The sequence below is a fragment of the Phyllobates terribilis genome, unplaced genomic scaffold (genome assembly GCF_046119375.1).
Source record: "Phyllobates terribilis strain yellow unplaced genomic scaffold, ASM4611937v1 Scaffold_5__5_contigs__length_657084704, whole genome shotgun sequence".
NCBI lineage: Eukaryota > Metazoa > Chordata > Amphibia > Anura > Dendrobatidae > Phyllobates > Phyllobates terribilis.
The window spans coordinates 406,287,695-406,293,694 of NW_027362765.1; positions in this window are offsets into that span (position 1 = coordinate 406,287,695).

Below are 6,000 nucleotides of genomic sequence, written 5' to 3' on the forward strand. Positions count from 1 at the left end.
TGCTTTATTATTTTTCTTTTATTGCAGGAGATCGTTGGCTTCAGCTGGAATGGGCGTGACGGTAAGTATGGTTTAATTTAGAACAATAAAGGATTGTGTCTTTATTTCAATTAAAGGACTTTATTCTGGGTGTTTGTGTTTTTTTTAACTTTGACTATGGGGTTAGTAATGGGGGTGTCTTATAGACGCCTCTCCATTACTAACCTGGGCTTGATGTCAGCTGGCATTATAAGCTGACATCAACCCCAACCCTATTACCCCCTGCCACCGCACCAGGGCAGCGTGGAAGAGCGAGGCTAAGTGCCAGAATTGGCGCATCCTATGAATGCGCCATTTCTGGGGCGGCTGACGGCTGGTGTTTCTAGCCTGGGAGGGGGCCAATATTCATGGCTCCCTTCCTGGGCTATTAATATCAGCCCCCAGCTGTCTGCCTAGCCTTTGCTAGCTATTAAATTAGGGGGGACCCCACGTCATTTTTTTGGGGGGGTCCCCCATTTTAATAGCTAGTAAAGGCTATGTATTCAGCTGGGGGCTGATATTAGTAGCCTGGGAAGCTCCGTGGGTATTACCCCCTTCCCAGGCTTCAAACATCTGCCCCAGCCGTCTGCTTAACCTCCGCTAGAGCCTAAAATTAAGGGGAACCCCACGCCAATTTTTTTAATAATAAATCCTTTATTTTAATACTAAATGACAAGTACAGTAACCAACACTATCACTGTACTTCATATATATGTGACTGACATGTTTCTATCTATCTAATCTATGTGTGAAGCTCTATTCTGTCTGTTATAAATTGTCGGGTACCGCTGCTGAATTGCCGGCCGGCTTTTTTAAAGAGACGGTGCATGAAAACACTATTATTTTTTTTGATAAATCCTTTACGCTAAATGACAAGTACAGTAAGCAACACTGTCACTGTACTTCGTATATATGTGGCTGACATGTTTCTATCTATCTAATCTATGTTTGATGCTCTATTCTGTCTGTTATAAATTGTCGGGTACCTCTGCTGAATTGCCGGCCGGCTTTTTTAAAGAGACGGTGCATGAAAACACTATTATTTTTTTTGATAAATCCTTTACGCTAAATGACAAGTACAGTAAGCAACACTATCACTGTACTTCGTATATATGTGGCTGACATGTTTATATCTATCTAATCTATGTGTGAAGCTCTATTCTGTCTGTTATAAATTGTCGGGTACAGATGCTGAATTGCCGGCCGGCTTTTTTAAAGAGACAGTGCATGAAAACACTTTTATTTTTTTTCATAAATCCTTTACGCTAAATGACAAGTACAGTAAGCAACACTGTCACTGTACTTCGTATATATGTGGCTGACATGTTTCTATCTATCTAATCTATGTATGATGCTCTATTCTGTCTGTTATAAATTGTCGGGTACCGCTGCTGAATTGCCGGCCGGCTTTTTTAAAGAGACGGTGCATGAAAACACTATTATTTTTTTTGATAAATCCTTTACGCTAAATGACAAGTACAGTAAGCAGCACTTTCACTGTACTTCGTATATATGTGGCTGACATGTTTATATCTATCTAATCTATGTGTGAAGCTCTATTCTTTCGGTTCTAAATTGTCGGGTACCGGTGTATGCCGCTGCTGAATTGCCGGCTTTTCATGTTTCACTGTTGGCACTGTTCCCATCGATTTGGGCAATCACTGTAATGCCACAACCACCATGGCTGTGGCATTACAGTGAGTGGCAGACAATCCCTGCATGATTGGTGCTCTAAATAGCGCCAGACATGCAGGACACGCTTTTGGTGCACGAACAGTTATCGAACATAACCTCGAACAGCCGAATTTTTTGCAAATCGTTCGGGTTCGTCGAACAACTCGAACACCGCCCAAAACAGCTCGAATTTGAGATTGGCGAACAGTTCTAGTCGAACACCGCTCATCTCTAATCTTTAGCGCCTTCAGGGATCCTAAAGGGGCCGACAATCTCTCTCCCCATGATTCCAGCCCAAAACATTACTCCACCTCCTCCTTGTTGGCGCTGTAGCCGTGTTTGCGTGGGGTGTCCATCAACCAGCCATCCTCCACTCCATCCATCTGGACCATCGAGCGCTGCACGGCACTCATCCATGAACAAAACAGTTTATAAATCAGTCTTCATGTAATGTTTGGCCCACTGGAGCCGTTTCTGCTTGTGTGAAGTGGATAGAGGAGGTCGACAGGATGGCGTATGCACAGCTGCAAACCTCTGAAGGACCCTGCATCTTGTTGTTCGGGGGATGTTGGAGGCACCAGCAGCTTCAAAAACTTGTCTGCTGCTATGACAAGGCTTTTTTGCCGCTGCTCTTTTAACCTGACGTAATTGCCTGTAGGAAAGAGTCCTCAATTTGCCCTTATCAGCACGCACACGTGTATACTGTGAATCAGCTACATACTTCTTGATTGCCAAGACACTTCATCCTGATCATCGCACAATGTTGATTGTAGTCATGCCTTGACCTAAACACTCCACAATTTGTTGCTTCTCAGCAGCCGACACATCCTTTTTCTTTCCCATTTTGGCAGAAAATGTAGGCTGCTTAATAATGTGAGACAGACTTCTTAAGTAGTCTTGCCTTTCATTGGACACACCTGCCAAACTAATTAGCACAGGTGTCTGCAATTGCTTACAGTGATATAAAGAGCCCTGACACACATCACCATCAATGAGTTTAACTGACAAACAAACAAATTCTTCCCTTATCACTCCTAAACACTTTTTGCATAATAATTTGGAACACAGTGTACATGTGCTTTTCCACAAAACACCAGTGGTTCACGTAGTGAATCTTACAGTTCTAAGTTGCCAACCGTGGTCTGTATGGAGTTGTTCAATAAAGGGCCCAAAATTAAGATAACATAGATGGGAGAGGTCTCTATGAATAGGAATTCCTAAGTATTTGATACCCTGTGAGGGCCAGGCAAAGGGAAAGTTGGACTGGATGGAATCCTATATGGATTTGGGGAGGGAGACATCGAGGGCCTCAGACTTCGCTGCATTGATTTTAAAATTTGACCATGTAACAAAGTGATCTATTTCAGCCATAACAGCATGGATGGATATATGTGATTGAGTGATATATACTAGAACATCATCAGCAAATAGAGAGCACTTGTACTCGGTGCCTCCCACCTCAATCCACCTAATATTGGGGTTATGGCGAATTGATGAGAGCAGGTGCTCCGTCACTAGGATGTATAAGAGAGGGGACAGAGGACATCCCTGCCTTGTCCCATTGGTGATTGTGAAAGGTGATGAAAATGTTCTGATGCACCCCCTGGGCCTTGGGACACCCGGAGCCGGACCCTTTTTGGTGGATGCTGGTGGTTGTAGTCTTCGTGTCGGCGACCCGGTTCCGTGGCTCAGGGTGGTCAAACCAGTGGCGGAACTATTTATGTGGTTTTGATGTTTAAATGTCCAACTACGCCACCCGTGGATTGCGGTCAGAGTGAACCGCCGCTGCAGGGCAGACCGCTGAGGCTGGTGTTGTGGGTGCAGCAGAGCGTAGCATAACTCCCCACGGGAGGAGTATAGCCTCAGGGCAGTGTATGCAGAGGATGGGGGTGATGGTGCAGGGCAGCAGCAGTAACGACACGGAGTCAGTGATGCAGTTCAGGGCCCTTACTCACAGTTCTTATTATCCAGACCAAGTCTGCAGGTAACGGCTGCCCACGTCGTACTGTGGTCACCAGGTGAGGGGCTCAGACAACTCCCAGATAACTTTGGAGCGCTTCACAGGACCCCCTTTGTGTGTCCTTTGTCTGGCCTTTCTTACCAACCCTTCTGTCCGGCTGCCTCGGGCCTCCTCTTGGTAAACTTGGCGCCAGTTTCCCTGACCCTATGTGGTGCCTTCCTAGCGGGTGTAGCGAGGGGCTGCGCAACATAAAATGTCACAGCCTCCGGTTTCTAGCTGAGGGTCGTTTCCTGCCTCCACTAGTTTCGGGGACCGGTCTCCCCCTTTGGCCTGACCCCTCCACGCAGGTGGATTCGGGCGTGCGGTGGCGACTCGCCCGTCCGCACCCCTGGGATCCCTTCATTCCTCGTTCCTGGAGCCTTCTCCGCTCCTCTTCCTTCCTTCTCCCTCTTCCAGGCCTGGGCCTCTGTTACTAGGCCCGCCTCCGGAGCAGAGCTCATGCAGAGCCCCTGCTCCCTGCCACTTCTGCTCAGACTTCTCTGCACTGAACTAAGATGGTGCCCACCTTTTATACTCCCTTCTCAATGCACCCAGGAACTGCTTCCTCCCTGCTCCTGCACTACAGGGTTCCCCTTCCTCAGTGTTCCCTCCCCCCACTCCAGCCAGGGACAGGGACTGTCATGCCCATCTCAGGGGCATATTGGTCGCCCTGCCCCACGGCAATGTGGTGTAATGCATGCAGGTGTCGGGTCCTGATCCACACTACATCCTTACCTGAGAGTGAGATATCACACCTCTGGGTGAGGTGCAATACCTCTGTAGCAACCGAGCCCTCAGGGTGCTACAGTTCCATTTATCTTCAGCCTAGGTGACGTATTGCGATACAGGGCCGTGATTTTGGCTATAAAAGGGTCCCCTAGACCCCTACCCCAAGCTTTTTAAGAGAATCATATATGGCGTGCCAGGAGACTCTATGGAATGCTTTCTCAGCATCCAACGAGAGTATCTAATTACAAATTTTTAACTGCATCTAGCCCAGGAAATACTTTGTGCCTAGTAGCAGTGTCTGCTAGTCAGCGGATTATCCCGGCTGTTAAGCAAGCTACACCACCTGTAGTTTGGACACTTAATTTTTTCAAAGGAAATGCTTCGGGACCACGGGATACTCAGTGAAGAGCATCAGGAGGCACCCCAAGGCATAGGGGCTGGGACTGGCAGTAGCATGCCTTGCGGTGGACAGCCGAGCTCGATCCTTATAAAAGCTTTTTAACTGCAGCAGCTTTAGTGGACGCTACTGGAGGTGGAATTACGCGGCTGCTGGCATGAGACTTGCCCTCCAATAGATCCTTGTAAATGGATTTAAAGTGTATTCATTCAAATTAGAGAGACAATTTAAATTAAAAAGCTTAGAGCTGCCTCCACCACAGGGGGGCTCGCTCGACCCACCAGCGGACAGGCACCAGTATTGGGAGAGGGGGGCTGGCCGTCAGGGTTCACCGTGGCTCTGGCACAAACCTGGCGACGCGGAGGTGGCACGGGCAGGAGCGGACTGAACGTGTCGGCTTCTCACTTTTTGGATTTTAGAAGGGCATGACATGCCTATATCTGTGTCTCCCCCTCCTTTTACTCCTCCACCTCTTTTCTTTTCGCATGACTATATGTACTTGTCACTTTTCCATGTGTTAGTTGTGTCTTCTGAGCAGTTTGTCAGCTTTTGGACACCTTTGAAGGTGTTTTCTATGTGTTTCTATGTGTTTTTGTTTGCCTGCCATTGGTTTTAACGGTGTTCGAAGGTGTTCGACGAACAGTTCGACGAACAGTTCGGCGAACACACGGGTGTGCGACGAACCGAACCGAACTCGAACACTACGGGGGTGGCTCAACACTAATCTCCACCTCATGCTAATGAGCAACATTTGTGCAACTGCTGCTTATGTATTTATTGATAAATCATTATGTAGACTGGATACTATGACATTTAAAGGGGTTTTCCAGTTTTCAAAAATGCCTGTTAGCCATCTGCAATTTGTTTAAAAAACAAACTGTAGTTTACTCATTCTCCCTGGGTCCAGAGCTGAGTCTTCCCCACTGCTTCTGGGGTCTATTATTGTCTGCAGAGCTGATGTCACCTTGACAGTGCTGCAGCCAATCAGTGAGCTCAACGGCTCTGCCCAAGTTGATGACACAAGCCGGTCAGTTCTACAGAACTTAATTATTGTTGGCAGCATCATCGATGTAACGTCAATACTGTTAACGATAATAGACATTGGGAGCAGTTACAGAGTGTTAGGAATCACGGTTCTGTGTTTCCACCTTGGAATGGAGAAGGTCCAGTGCTACGCTACTCC